We start from the raw sequence: 16,589 nt of genomic DNA, 5'->3' as shown, positions 1-16,589 counted from the left end.
AAAATATAATTAAATCTTATAAATAATATCTCGAATGTTTGCTTTTTGAATGACAATGTTTTCTGCTTTGTAATTTTAACTAAATTATTGCCTACATTTGGGATGACTACTGAACTCATTTATCGAAGTCGCACACCTAAGATATGTTTTCCCTGCTTTTTATGTGATTTAAGGATGTTTTAAAGCAGTTATGGCAATGTGAACACAAAGACATAATTATTATTATTTTTATAAAATTACTATCTTTGGCAGTAATTTTCAAAATCCAAGAATATAACCCTTTTACCATATTTTTATTTAAATGTTCTTTCAGCACTATAAAGTGCTTATAATCGGATCCGTTTGTGGCATAAGAATATTTATAAATTTGATTTATCAAAGTCGAGCTTCAAAGCATAAAATTTTTATTATTATTTCTCTTAAATTTTAGTCATTTCATGTCTCATTTATTAAAGTTCATTAATGTAGGCTGCCTTTTAAGTAAATTATTGCCTGCATTTAGAATGCTTATCACACTAATTTATCGAAGTCACACCAAAATTATTCTGTACATGCTTTAATTGCATTTACAAATTTTTTGAATTACGTCATTGTAATATAAATTATATCGCTTATATGCTTCCTACGGGTCTGCCAGTATCGATTACGACGCAGTTTAAGGAACGGACCGTCTCCACGTATGACCTCCTTTTCCCCTCTGCCTTGTCACTAGTAATTTTCTCCTTACCGATCCTTCAAACTGGTGGTTCATTACTGTCCCGCTCAGTCGGTCCTTTGCAAGAGGCGTGATGCTTCACCTTCTTTAACGCTTCTGGTAACCTCATGTGTTCTGAGTCGTTTTCCTAACTCCGTAGGTTTCTTATTGTCGGAGAAGGCCCTTCTGTTCTCAGGGCTCTGGGCCGAGTTATTACTATTTGCTGTTTTGGAAATGGATTGCCACTTTGGTAGGTGCAACATGGTGTATTAATCTTCACTCTCGCTCATAAGCATTTTAAGCGGGTATTCTGGTTTAGAAGCATGAATTTCAGGTAATTTTTAAAGTGTCGTAAAAAAAAGCAATTAATATTTTTAGTATCCATTTTTTTATTAGTTATTTGTTAATTTTAAAAGAGTACAGAAAAAAATTTAAAACTAAAAAACGTAAAAAATTTCTAAAATTATGAGCTGACGAAGTAGGGTTCTCTAAAAATTTCCACGTGACCATACCTATGATTTCAACCCTCCTAGTTATCTGAAACCAAAAAAAAAGATTATTAATTTAGAATAATATCGCAATGGCCGGAACTACGGTTTTTTTTTTCAAAAATCCTTTTTTTTTAGTGACTATTTCGAATTTTTTAAAAATAATAAAAATAAAAATTAACCAGTTCGGATGCCGGGTCAGAAAAATGCCTATATCTGCGAAAATAATTTGAATTTTGAAAAATCCTCTTGTACACATATTCTTGAATAGTTAAACTTTGAAAATATAAAAAAAAATTTGATTTTTTTTAAATTTCTAGACCAGAATACCCTCTTAACTTTTGCTAAATGGTTTATGGGTCTTTCGAGAATATTGTTCGTTTCTTCCTCTGACTTTCCGAGGCGCTTACTAAAAGCCAATCGGTATACCTCATCCAACCTTCCTCCTTTCAAAACATTGGTTTGGGGCCGACTAATTGGCGGTGTAAAAAAATCCCATAGTTATCTATATAAATATATATAATAATATAATATATATAATAAATAAATATATATATATATATGTATATATATATTTCACACCATAAGAAACTAGAGATTTCTACGAAAGAAAATTCCATCGCTTTTTTTTTTAAAGCGGGCATAAGAGAATTTTTATTGAAAACTAGGCTTCTACCTATATTAAGTCAAAATTTTTAGGTGAAAACAAAAATAAATATTTTAAATCAGCAAAAGTACAATGTATTTAGAAAATAAAAAGGTTAGTTTGAACCAAGCTTCGTGAAAAAAATGTAAAAGGTCCAACAAATTAGTTATTTCAACATTTCACGTATATTTTGAGGTTATGTGAAAAAATGTTAACATGAACGTTCTTTATTATTACCTACAACGTTGCCATGTACATAACTTTTAGTATGAACATAGAACTTTTAGTTGTTCTTAATATCGCGTTAAGCCGTTTCAAACCGTAAGAACTCAACCCCACACTTCTCGACCACAAATCGCCCGTATTTTCGTTTTCTATCATTTTTTTATATTGTTTGCATTTTCAGTTTTTTTTTTCAATGAATTTCATCCTATTATTATCTTATTTTATTTTTCGTTTCGACTGTGGCCTATTGTACATAATTATGTATAAGGCATATTTATACTCATTAGAGCTTTGTCACCCTAACCAGCCGACACGCAACAAATAATATTTCTTTGCTTCTAAGAATTCTTATTTATTCTCAGCAACAAAAGTCGCCACTGAAAATTGTTGCACTACCACTTATCGCACTTCTGCTGTCCTAATGCCAAAAGCCAATAACATCATGTTATCACTCAGCCCCAAAACATTTTCCACACACTTTATTTAGCGGCGCAAAAAAATGCCGTTAATATCTAACATAGCTAAACAGTTTGTCGATAACATTTTGGATACCACGAAAATACTGACGTTAGGCAAACAGAAATGACAAAGGCATACAGCAGCCGCGGCCAATGCGTGGGGTCACCAAGGTCAACATACAAATCACACCGCCGATAAACCGTTAAACAAAGCGCCGTTATGTATGCATGGAAACAAAAATGCAGTCAAACATTTTTCGGCTGCCGAAGAACCGGCGAACAGCGCCAGCAAGCGCACGAAATGAATCTAACGGAAAATTAGAGCGAAATTCCAATGCATGCAAAGTCGAGGCGCAAACTTCGCTCGACGCTTAGTGGCGGCACAGACAAAATGACGACATTCCAAGCACATTACTTGCGGCAAATTTTCCAAATTTCATAATAATAATAATTTTACGCGCATATATAAATTTTTGGTGGGAAAAAGCTAACTTACAAAACAGTTTTTCAACAGGACAACAGCAAAAGGCGAGCGCGTGAACCGCATCGACTCTTTTCGACTAACGGCAAACTAATGAGCATTGTTAGAGCGCAGGACAAGCGCCGTGTGTGGTTTGTGGCGTCACACGGAAATTCACCACCAGCAAAATTACAATAACAATAATGCACACACACATACACACACGGGCAAAGCTTTGTGCATGCGCTTTGAGTGTTTTGTAGCGAGGATATTGATTCGCTGGCGCTCGCTACACTGTTCCCATACTATAATGGCATTTTGTTGCAATTGTTGTTGTTGCTATTGTATGTATGCGTTTGTTGTGAGCGTCAACAAAAAGAAATACCGCACATTTTGCCCACTCCAAGACGACGACCGACACAAAGGCAAGTTAGTTGGCAAGTGTGGCGACGGAAGCGACAATAAATAATTCACTTCCGGCTTCGCTTGCTGGCGCATTTTGTTGGCCTGTTGTTAGAAAATGCGTTAGTTCCGCATTCGCATGCCGCTGGAATTCCATTAGAAGCCACAAAACAAAACAAGCCTTTGTGCAACTGCCACAAACGAAATGCTCGGGCGTCGATAAGCATGTGCCGCAAGGATATGCGCCAGTTGGGTAGCGCTTGAAAGATAATGTTTGGCAATACAAACACCGTTAGACATTTTACTGTTTGTGCTTGCCTTGATATAAGGCGTTCGCTGGCATTAGAAATGACTTTCACTTTCGACGCTGTGACGCGCGCGCTTAGCCTTGAGGCTTGTCACACGCGAGTGGGGCCAAAACGCTGTTAGATGTGCCGCAATAGATAAAGAGCGGCTCCATCTAAATTTCGCTGTTTTGCACCAGCGGCGCAGCAAACGACAGCAAGTGGCGCGTCAGCACGCCAAACTGAGGCGGGTCGCCTAGAAAGCTACTAAAACGCTTTTTGTGGAGATTGTGGCGGTGCATGTGTGCGCGCTCACATATTTAACTATGTGTGGGTATTTGTGTGCTTATATATGCATGTGTGTGCATATGTCAGCGTGTGTGCGCATATGCGTATGTTGGCTAGCAAGGATATGTTGTCTGCCAAGTCAATTAATTCTTGTAAGCGCTTTTAATAAACGTTTTTCACAAGTTCCCATTAAGCAGTACCGTTATGTCTGATGGCCGCATGCTTTTCGCTTAAAGTTATTTTTTCAAATTTCAACCAATTTGCCAGCTGTACACGTGAGCTCAGCGCAGTTTGTGTAGAAATTCAAGCTTGCAGCATTTTGTGGCCACAGTGCGCCGCCACACGCACTCACAAAGAAATCGGCAACTGTATATATTTGCATGTATTTGTGTACATTAATTTTTTAGCAATATGGCTGCCGACAAAATGGCGTCTTAAAGAGTCAATTGAAGGCTTTTTCCTAACAGGTGCACAGAGCTTCCCACAGACAGCGAGAATAACGAACTAAATGTGGAGTCAGCCAACGGCGGCCGTGGCGCAACGGACAGACAATACATGTGTAAATATTTGAAAAAGTTTTGTAGAATCACTTTACATGACCGCAAGAACTTAGCTGCATGCATGTAGACGCACATATACACACCCATACACAAATGACGCACGCTTATGAACACCCAAACGAAAGTGGGGCCAATGCTTGGCGCTTCTCTTTAGAAATTTGTTAGAGTCGAGACACTTTTTATACACAAATCAGTATGTGCGTGTGTAGCATACTTGCTATGCTTTTTTGGTGCAAAGAGCCTTGTATGCCCTTAAAGTTCAGCATGCAAATGAGCGGCGTGTCGCCTCGCAGCAAATATGTTGAAAGCATTAAAAAAATATCATCTTGGGGTTCATTTAGCAGGCCAACATACTCGACTGGCTGCTGCACGGCTACTGCAGTCTCGGCGATTTTCTAGCAATGCACAAGCACATACTAACTTAAAAAGTCAATAAAGCTTTGCCACACAGCAATTACAACGAAACTCCAAGTACGCTTGAGTTCAACCACAAAACCAAGCAACTAACAAGCACAAGCATGCATGTATGTATGTATATGCAGCTATACAACAAAGTGGAAAAGTTAGTTTGGAAATTCGAGCAGCACTCCGCCACACTTCCCTACATACACATGCTGTCACACGCACACACACACACGCACCGCACTTTTCGTTGACTTTTACGAGCACTTAACACGTCATTAAAATGTCAAGTCATCAATCTTTTTGTATATTCCACCAGGCCAGCAGCAAATGCGCAGCATTGCTTTGCTGTCAAAACCGAAAAGTTGCGGTGTGTTTGGCTGCGCTGCGTGTAGGCCCGTTATGTGTGTAGTTGGGCGGCCCTTATGCGGCGGACTCGGTGTAATTTTGGCGGCGGCACGTTCGAAAAACCCGAAAAACTTTTAAATGTTGCATGCAAATGGTTGTGTGGTTATTTGTGTAGTACAAATTGTTGCGCCCAAACGGAATTCTAGTAGCAAGCGCACGTTGTTGTGTATAAACACATTCTTACATGCATATGCTTAAGTGTCTGTGTGTGTTTACTTTACATGGCACTCAAATGAAAGCAAATTTGTTTGTTTTGTGCGCGTTTGTGTAACATTGCCATGAGATAACGGTGAAACCAGACGCCTTTTAACTCGAAATCAACCTTTTCGCATGACGAAGGGCGCAAATAACGTTCTATGTGGAGCTTCTACTTCTTAAATGCCTGGTAGACTCATAACCACACATAAAAAATTGCTATATATTGGTCTTTTTTGTCAAAATTTCTGGATTATTTTTAACAGCTTTTCCCAGAAAACTAGTTTTCGCACTTTTTTGTACTTTTTTGTCACAATATATGCTTAGTGGTTTAATATATGATTTAATAACCGATTATTTACGACAAAAGTGTGCTTAGAACCAGACCTTGATTTTTTGTTTTGAAAATGTTATGTTTTAGACATTTTAAAGCTCAATATTTAAAAGCTCAATATTTTCCTCTATGTATATTTAAGAAAAGTTTAAGACAACAAGGTGTCCCAACACCTGGAATCTCGAGTATATATAAACAGTATATCCGCTTCTTTAGCTTTAAAACGAACTTAAGAAGAATTATCAACGAAAATTAAAAACTCCGAACTACTACTATGAGCAAAAAATAGTAAGACTTTGTTCGCAACTTTAAAATTCTTAATTTATTTTTCAAAATCTGTGTCGACGCCTCAAAGTAATATCTCTTTGCTACAATACTTTTGTACCAACGTTTTTTCCAATTCTTGAAACAGTTGTTAAAGCCAATTTCCGGAAAAGCTTCAATGCGCACAGCGATTCATGTTTAATGTCTTCAATTGACTCAAAACGGTTTCCTCGGAGCAGTCATTTGAGTTTGCTGAATAGTCGGTGCTAAATAAGGCGAATATGATGGTTGCGGCACGATTATGGTTGGAAATTTGGTGGAAAACTTACGAAGATTCAATGCAGTATGCAACGGTGCATTATCATGGTACAAAAACCAAGAGTTGTCGGCCAATAATTTCGTTATTTTTTATGAATAGCTTCGCGCAAACGACTCATAACACTCAAATAGTATTCCTTGTTGACAGTTTGGCCGGTCGGAAGGATTTCCGAGTGCACCACACCGCGTTAATCGAAGAAAACTGTCAACATAACTTTGACCTTTAACCTGCTTTGACGTCGTTTTTTCAGCTTCGGGTCACCTTTACCACTATATTCAGCCGATCGATCGTCTGTTTGCGGGTCGCAAGTATAGATCCAAAACGCATCGCCAGTAATAAGACGTTACATGACATCCTAGTAGTCGGAAATCACTGTTTCACAGATGTTAACGCAATGCTGTTTTCGAAAAAAATTAATAATTATGGAACGAATGGTGCTTTCAAACGGCCACCGCGGCTGGCTCGAATAAGTTCCACGATGCAAGATAATGCGTTCATCAAAAGTTTCCAACCGAAAGTGATTTTCGCCATGAACAAAATTTCCTTGCGAAAATCAGAATTGGTGGCCCAACAACCGAACGTGCGACGATATTGAAAGTCGTTTACCTTTAATACTTTCAGGAGTTGGATTTTGTAAGCCCGCAAACTAAGCTTCTTACATCAAATCTTCCATAAAATCGAGGGGCACAGCTCCAATATTGCACACGATGGCGGATAAACTCATTCGACTCTTCTTTCATAGTCTCCTTTATAGCAGCGTCTGCGGTGCGCAATATATGGTGTCTTTGAGGATACGCATTATCCAAGGGTTATATGAACCGAATTTTGGACGCAGCGCGCGATGTGCCCTTCGAACCGATCCATTCTTTTGGTAATAAATTTGCACGGTGTTCCGGTCTGCATATTACGAAATTGCAAACCGTATTGAGTATAAATCAAGGAACAGCTGTCAGAAAGACCAACTCCGAAAAAGGTATTGTCTCATTGAAAACCACACGGCCAAAAAAAAAAAAATCTAATCTGCAGACATATATGTATTAAACAAAAATAATATTAAGGAAATGCCCAAAAGCACAAAGTAAAAATTTCTTTTGAACCGACTCTAACTTGTCAGAATGGATTTGGTAACTAGAGTCCCATAAAACAAAGCCATATTCCAATATAGGTCTAACCGAAGTTGTAAAAAGTGTTTTAGTAGCTTTCTTTAGACCAACGTTTAACAAAACTGAGAACGCCTTTTGCTTTCAAGACTATGTTATCAATATGAAGGATATAATTAGGCTTCGGGTCCATAGTAACTTTTTGGAGATTCAATGGTAAAACATTTCTAACACTCCAAGCAACCTAATTATTAAAGTCTATTCTATTATACAGATAAGAAAATACCCATTGAAGAAATCTTTGTTCAAAGCGCAGAAGATCAAGTTTATGTACGATAGACGAGAGATTTACTTTATCGAAAGCTTTGCTAAAACCCAATGATACGTGGTTTACAAATTCAAGTAAACTTGTTAGAGTAGATTTCCCTTTACGAAATCCATGTTGAGAAGATGAAATTATAAGTGATATCGAAAAAGTTATATGATCTGGAATGATAGCTTCAAAAAGTTTAGGTATAACTAATAGTTTTGCAAGATCGTTAAAGTTTTCAATGAATGATCTAAATCCACTTTAATGCAAAGAGACTGTTTTCATATTGAAAGGAATATAGTTTGTTTAAGAGAGGAATTAAAAATCCTGATCAAAGGCAAGAAGATGTATTTGCAATATTTTTCATGAAGTATGCTTGTATTATATCTGGGCCGTAATTAAAAGATGTTTTTACTTATTTAAATTAAACAAGATGTCTTCTGCCGAAATGATTGGAATGTTAATTAAAGTATTCGGACAGAGCACGTGCTGATAAAAAAACATTTTAGAAGAATTCGTAGAGTTCTTTGACTTGAAAAATTCTGCAAACATATTGGAAATAATGTGATTGTCACATGACATCATTGATTTGTATTTCATCGCGGATGGAAATTTGGAAATCCTGCGTTTGAAGTTAAGGGGTTAGTAAGGTAATCTGGCCTTTTCTTTGACATTTTTTTTTTTTTTTCATAGAAATTTTTATTCTACAATAGAACTTTTTTCACATATCATGAGGTATATCGTGGAGTATTTAAACAAATTTTTTCGGAATTTTTTGATGACATCTGTCGGAGAAATGACTGGGTGAATAAGATGCCTGGTGTCACTGGCGGACACGATTTCTCATGTTTGGATCAACTGAAACACAAAAACCCAATTTATTCTTAAAAAGTGCGTGAATGGTTATTGTCCCCACTGGAATCATGAGAAAAATATTTTTTTTTTAATTTTTCCCATGTTTTTTTACATAAATTTTGTCATAACATTGTCAATAAATTATAATTAATTATTAGGGACGATAGCCAGGCGTTTTGTGAATATTAAAAAAAAAAATTAAGCAAATCGGTTGAGTAGTTCGACCGGAATAATGTCCGCCAATTTAAAAAAAGTGTGTGTTTGAGAAAATCGCGTTTAGAGTTTGAGGTGTGCACTCCGAGCGCTCCGAACGTCGAGCGGTATTATTATTTTCGACCCGTTTTCGAAACCTTCCAATGGTAAAGTGGGTTTCTACATTGATTCTAAGGGTATAAGAGAACAGAAAATGCAAAAAAATTTTTGAAAAAAGATTGCCCTACTGACACCTTAACGAAATCATTAAGCAATTTTGGATTTCGTACCATACTTCTTCTTCTTCTTAATTGGCGTAGACACTGCTTACGCGATTATAGCCGAGTTAACAACAGCGCGCCAGTCGTTTCTTCTTTTCGCTGCGTGGCGCCAATTGGATATTTCAAGCGAAGCCAGGTCCTTCTCCACTTGGTCCTTCCAACGGAGTGGAGGTCTTCCTCTTCCTCTGCTTCCCCCGGCGGTTACTGCGTCGAATACTTTCAGAGGTGGAATATAGCATTTTGAGCGAACATTGTCAATAAATTTAATTTTGTTCGTCGAGAGAGGCTTTACTTTTCAAAAAAATTGCCTACTCAGTCCGAGTAGCACCTGTTGGCAAATCCTGCGTTGGATTTCCAGGCTTTATTAGTGGTGTTAATGTGGTTCCTAAAAAACGAAATTTCTACAGTTATGACTGTCAACAGTTGAGAGCCAAGTCGCGAGTGCGACGACTGTTTGTTTGATGACAGGAGATTATTTCGTTTTGCCCTCGTTCACTACCAGACCCATTTTCTGTGCTTCCTTGTCCAGCCTAGAGAAAGCAGAACTAACGGCGCGGGTGTTGAAGCCGATGATATCAATATCGTCGGCATACGCCAGCAGCTGTACTTACATACTTGTACATACTTGTTTTTACCTTATTTAAGTAAATTTTATAAAATATTTTCTTAAGGTCCGAATACAGTCGACGCGGTGCAGAATAATAATATTTACTCTCAAATGATTTGTTTTTATTGAAAGTGCGTTTTACAGACATTCCGCTTATTTAATTTCGAAGGCATTGAATTCCATCAAAATAAATTTTTAATTACTTAAGTATTAAATAACATTTTTTTGTTAAGCATTGTTTTGGACATCACGCTTTTGCTAAAATGAAAAGAAAATTTATTTTCAAACGAAATTATGCAATTATGCATCCAACTACACACACAAAACGCTGCGAAATATTTTCGCACCCAAATATTCTATACCGAAAGTCCAACATTAATGCCCCAAATGCAAGCCACATAGCGTAATAACGTATGTAATGCCCCAATAAATACCACACGGCAAGTTCGAAAAATTTCCATTTTCGTCACACTTCGACAGGATAACAGCAAAAGCTTGCAAGCACTTTGCGCCATAAAATCAGCAATTTTTCCCAAGCGAAACGAAGCAATGCCACAAGCGGAAATGGATGCCTGGCCAGCGACTTACAGACACTTTTCTCCACAGCGACACAGACGCGAGTTAGCGGTATCTCTCCTTTGTCACAAACAAAAAGAAATTTCTGCGACTTAACGAAGAGTTGCGAAAGCCACGCACTGCAATGTGCTCGGCGCCTGTTCAAATAATATTCGCATAGAAATTTTAGGAAATAGCTCACGGTTAGAAATGCCAACACTGAGCGTTATTTAGAAAATTAGATGCAACACAAGCGCACACACACAGCATAAAACACTGTGCGATGAACGCCTAAAAGCAAACTAATAGAAAAACTACGTGTGTGACTCACACGACCCACGGCTGGAAAAGAATTCGCACCGTCTGTACAGTTGATGGATTTGCGGCAATAAATTTCGTATTTTAATGTGAAAACAGTCAAGCCACCGACGTCGTTTTGCAACAGGCACGCAGCAAATAAAGGCAGCTGAGCGCAGAGCACAAGCTTTTTTAATAGTATACTTCTAGGCGTTCTTGCTGGTTGTAAAAATACGAAGCAAAATAGGGGTGTGGTATGAGAAGGTCTAACGACAGGATACAAAATGCTTTGTGGGTTGAAAAATCAGACATGCGCAGTCTACATGCGAGCGACAGCCAAACTTTTAATGCAACCCTGCTTTGCTGTTGTAAGTCAGTGCAGGGTGGGCCCTCAGTGTTTGTGGCATTTCTGTTGCCACTTGCTTTCATGCTTGTAGCTATTTGTACTGTTATTGCTTCTCATAAATTTTCGATGAACTTTCGCCACAAGTTGCCTACTTCTAGGCGTGCACGCGTCCTTTACCAATGCTATGTGTGTTTTGGGATTTTTATACACGTCACATGAGACCCCCTACAAATAGGTCCTTTAACGCAATCACGCAAGTGCATGTGTATGTGTGTGTTTGAGAGTGAGGCGCCTTGTATTTTTGTTTACCTCGCGACCGCAACCCACTTGCTGCGCCATTTTGTGCACCTAATACTGTCGCCGCTCTGATAAGAATTTGTGTGCAGCGCCTGCAGTGCCCGAGACCACGTGGCACCGATGCCGGCAGCGTTTGCCACGGCACCTATCAAGCACCTTATAAGTGTGTGTTTGGCTGTCTGCTCAGTCGCTCGCACCGAAGTCCCACGTGGTTTCTGATATTATCAATTCATGATATGAAAATATGCACACACACACACGCACAGACAGCTGCCGCTACAACTAGCTGGCATCCTACAACAATCTAACGGTATAAAGTAATCATACGCACAACAACAACAGCAAAGTGGCATTAGAAAAGCGATTTGCGTGGGCGTCTAATTTCATCCAAGAAAAAGAGTATCTGTAGACTCTGCTAACAGGCAAACAGGCACTACCGCAGGTGGGTGGTTCTTGCTATCCTGACCGTGCGCTTGCAAGCTTGCATCGGGCTTATCACTTATGTACAGCTTCCTGTGTGGTAACTTGACGCATAAAACGGTGGATGTAAAATATATGGCGGCACATAAATGACGCATACACAACTTTTGTTGGGAATAACTGACATATTCCTACACACATATGTACAACCATACATAAGTGCGTTTATATATCTCTTTAGTGCTCAGGTTGTTGGTTCTCTGGAGAGTCCATGTTGGTTACTTTCTCAATTCGCCCCACTTTCTCCGCTAAATACACAACTAATATGTCTTCCTACTGGTATGTCTAAAGCGCCAAGGCTGTGGTTTGCTAAGAACTCCCCATTAATTTGTATGTGTTATGCCCCATTTTCATGCAACATTGTAATTGTAGCTCCAACAGAGCGGCTCTTTAATGGCAAGCAAACGCATGCATCTCGAGCGGTTTCCCCCCACGACATTCCATCTATCCATTTCGTTCCGTTTTTTTGTTTTTGGTTTTATGTTCGTAACACGGCATAGCATAAGTACATTGTTGTTACCTTTGTGACGCCATCCCTGGAAGCATCGTCATTATGCGCGCGCGAATGCATTGCCAAAGGTCGTATCTATTCGCATCCATGACCCTCCAGCAGCCGCGTAGCTATTATTACTGTTGCCCTAATATATTTTACAGCCATGTGGTACTACAAATTTTCCAAAACTTACAAGGCTTGTAAACATTGTAAACATCATTGCTACTGCCTCTGCGTATATGGCTGTCTGTGTGTGTGTGTGTGTTAGTGTATAATTTGAATACTCAACAAAAGTTTCCTGGTTTAGATAATATATATACGTACTTGGATATAATAGAGATATCCATAAACATAAACCGCTGAGTGTAATATTTTGGGTCATAAAAGTGTCGAGCAATTTTATATTAATCAGTTCGTCGGCTTTTAATGACTTCAATGTACTCATGGTGCATTCTCGGAAGCAGATTTTCGGTTTCGAAAACGAAAAATTGTCTCATTTCATGTTTGGTGAAAAAGGAGCCACATTAATGATTTTGAAGCACTGTTTCATTAACTTTTTCGAGGCTATCGTCTTTAACAGACGTTGATGGTAGACTCAAGCTTTCGTTGATTCGTTGAGTGACTTCACTGAATGCTTTGTACCACTATAGTACCAGAGTTTGTGAGGAAGTAGACTCACCAAAGCATTCTCAACAATTCCATAGCCGTGTTATAATTGATATATAAAGATCAAACTTCACTCGAGCATTAGAAAAAAGTCGTAACATTTTAGGAAAAGACTTTATATCGATTCGTTTTGCCCGCAATTTGATTAAATGGTAAATACCATGAGAGTGTAATTGGTTTGATCATCTTGGATGTTATTTGTAACACCTAATTGAGTATTAAGAAGAAGAAGAATTGAGTATTATAGCAAACCCACTAAGTTTGACATGTATACTGAAATATTTAACGGCTGATCCAAGAAACGGTACTTATTTCAATAACGATTGATTTTCGATTTTGAGTCGTACCAAGTTGTCATGTCATTTTTGTTCAATATTGTTTGGCATTTTATCATGGACTTACGCCTGAACAACGTTTACAAATCATTCAATGGAGAGTCTATTCGACGCCGTTCGTAGCGACTTGCTTCGCTTTATGAACTCTTGAAAAGCTCCAAGAAGAACTGATCTTTCCGAGCCAAATTTTGTTCAGCGCTGAAGCCCATTTCTGGCTCAATAGATATGTAAATAAGCCAAATTGCCGCATTTGAGAGGAAGCTGAAGAGATTCAAGAGCTGTCATTTTGCCCAAAAAAGCCAACGGTTTGGTGTGCTTTGTGGGATGGTGGAATCATCAGTTCATATTTCTTCAAAAATGATGCCGGTGAGAAAGTAACCATCGATGGCGACCGTTATCGCGCCGTGATAACCGAGCTGAAATTGAAACTCGTGATCTTGGCGACATCTGGATTCAACAAGACGGCGTCACACGTCGCATCAATCAATGAATTTATGCAGAGAACACTTCAGTGAGAAGCTAATTTCACGTTTTGGGCCCATCGATTGGCCGCCAAGATCACACACATCATATCGTTAGACTTTTTTCTGTGGAGATATGTAAAGTCTAAAGTCTATGCAGACGATTCAGGCCTTGAAGCAAAACATCACGCGTGTCATTCGCCAGTTACCAGTCGAAATGCTCGAAGCAGATAGACACTGGCAAGAGAAAATAGGCTCTACTTCTACTTCTTCCATAAAGACGAAAACGCAATGCAGGCGGTTGAAAATGTGAATATTGTGCATTGGCCTGATACTGTAACATCCGATCATGCGCACAATTCATTCCGGTATTTTAGGAACCATAAAAATGAGTTTGATATGTAGATTCCAATGAGTTCTGAATTTCCATCTACGAATCGTTTCTGAAACACAAATAATAGATTCCGTTATGAAGTGAATGGTTACTGGTGATGAAATGTGGCTCACTTACGCCAACGGCAAGCAGAAATGGTCGTGCTCGAATCACGTTGTATCGGCGCAACCGCTGGCCGAGACCGGTTTTACGATTAGCAAGGTCTTTTGCTTCTGTGTATTTGAATTAGCAGGATCGATACCGGATTGACGGTCAGCAAAGATTTGCATTGTGTTTTGTGAAATTGGCAGAATATCATGTCATATGTGCTGCTCTCCTACGGCCAAGCTCTTGATTCGGACTTATACTGTCAATAATTGGAATAAATCTCCACCCGCTTTGTCCAATATCAGAGCAACTTTGTTCCAGACGACACACTACCCCAGAAATTACTGGAGCTTTCTTGAAGGTTCTTATGTATCCAACATATAGTCCGGTCCTCGTACCAAGTACTTACTATCCGTTTCTGCATATGTCGAATAATTTTTCTTGTGCAAAATTCGCCTTAAGAAAAGAATGTAAAAAGCAACTGTTTCAGTTTTTCTCCAGTACGGGAGTGGTGTTATGAAATTACTTTCAAAACGGTACCAAATCATCAAATAACACAGTACATATTTAATAAAAATCGGATGAATCTACCGAAACCTTGATACCTTCAATTTAAGTCAAAAATAATAAGTATATTTTACGTGACCTTATTGCCTGTCGGGAATATCTTAAACTTTAGTTTGAATTCATCCCTCGTACATGGTAAATATTAAAACCAACACCCTGCTTGACTACTCACTTAAAGGACTTATAGTATGATCTTATATGTACTGGATTCGTCAGACTTCAAACGAACTTTTTTGTTAATGGATACATAGCATAGCATTTTGCCAACACTGACATCATGGATAAAATGTCTGCTAACCATTTATGGCTCTTTTTTTTAAGAACCGAAGTTCAATATCAAAAAGTCCGAAGCCAAGTAGTGAACTTTTTAATAAATCGAAAAGAAAATTAGTTCCCTAATTCCAACTCTACTGGAATTCTTAAATAACATGTGGCAAGTTGTGCTCCACCTAGCCGGATGAGTCGTTGCAGCAGAAAAAAACCGAATTACGTTAGATGCTGCGTACTGTCTTTACAACGATTTGTGTTGCAAAATTCTGGTACCGAAGCAGAGTTCATTTTTTTATTGGTCGTTACAGATTACCTTGATATGATATATTTTGAGAGAAGATTTTTTTAACATTGCCACATTTAAAGATACTCACTTTTGGTTTTATTTGTATGACAGCTGTCATCATTTTGAAAGCCACGCGCCACCATTTGTAGATTTCATTAAAGAATTCGGTTTTATTTAAAACACACCTCCAGCACGAGCCACAAATGCCACAGACACAATGTTATTAGACCAAAAAAACCTAACCCAACAGCTGGCAAAAGCAGCCGCTGACTTAGAAGCCACGCGATCACCCATAGTATCATATATCCTTAGAGATTTCACTAAAAAAATGAAAAGATATAAAAACAGAAAAAAACCAAAACCACAACAGAAAGTTTTCAACATCTTTTTTTGCTATTCAAATTTTCTATAAACTACAAAAAAATATATGAAAAGGAGAAGATGCTGTGAGAAAAAAAACCACAAAACACATGCTGCACTGGCGATCAAAAAAATCCAGTCAGAAGCGAGAGTGAGGGAGCAGAAGAAGAGGTGTGTGCGTCCGCTTGCAGAGGGGCATAAAAAATGCAATTTACACGCGGTGTCGCGCATTACCACACACTTTCGTTGGCGCGCGTGCAACCAATTTAGTTACGCCTTTTCAAACGATCTCTTTCTTCAGCGGTGGCTCGCAAAAAACGCAAAGAAAAAAATTGTGGAAAAAAATTGGAAAAGGAAGTGCAGCAGCTTCGCACATTTCCATTATTCAACTTATGAATGCGGCATGAAAGTGAAAACTGCCTTGCGTCTACTACAGATTTCTTTTCTTCCATTTTTTCTTTGAAGAGTTTTTAATTTTGCTGCCGCGTTCAGGGCGCCACGCTCAGGATATGCATTCACAGTAAAAAATGGAGAGCAAAAAATTACGCATTCAACATTGAACTTCAGCGCAGCATTCAATCTTTGCGTCGAAAGTGAAAGGAAGCACTCACACAGAGCGCCATTGTCAGAGTTCAAGGGTGCGCATGCGCACACGCGCGCCAACGCAAACGCAGCAACTTCAGTGTATGCGCGCATATCTTCAGCATCACCACCGCCACAACGCATGATTTTATCGCGGAAGCGATTTTTTTGTGCCTCCAATTTTTTTCTATGATCTAATCATATTTTTTTGGTTAATCTATTTCTTTAGCATTGCTGTGCGGAACCGGCTGCCATCGAGCGACGGCATGTGAGGGTGCGCACTAATTTTTTGCACATATGCGTGAGTTTTTTACGCGACACATGTATGCGCTGGATGCCTA

At 38.7% G+C, this 16,589-nt stretch overlaps 1 long non-coding RNA gene across 1 annotated transcript; it reads right to left on the bottom strand.

Moving 5' to 3' along the window:
• Window positions 1–387: 387 nt before the first annotated feature.
• On the bottom strand, window positions 388–3,399 carry LOC126767618 (uncharacterized). Its single transcript, XR_007669142.1, has 3 exons — window positions 3,008–3,399; window positions 1,505–1,654; window positions 388–979 (listed from the first exon to the last, which is right to left on the bottom strand). It is a non-coding gene; the product is annotated as an uncharacterized LOC126767618 (long non-coding RNA).
• Between the last annotated feature and the right edge of the window lie 13,190 nt (window positions 3,400–16,589).

The sequence above is a fragment of the Bactrocera neohumeralis genome, chromosome 2, assembly GCF_024586455.1.
Source record: "Bactrocera neohumeralis isolate Rockhampton chromosome 2, APGP_CSIRO_Bneo_wtdbg2-racon-allhic-juicebox.fasta_v2, whole genome shotgun sequence".
Lineage (NCBI taxonomy): Eukaryota > Metazoa > Arthropoda > Insecta > Diptera > Tephritidae > Bactrocera > Bactrocera neohumeralis.
The sequence above is the reverse complement of the archived record's forward strand: the minus strand, read 5'-3'. Positions and strand labels throughout refer to the sequence as shown.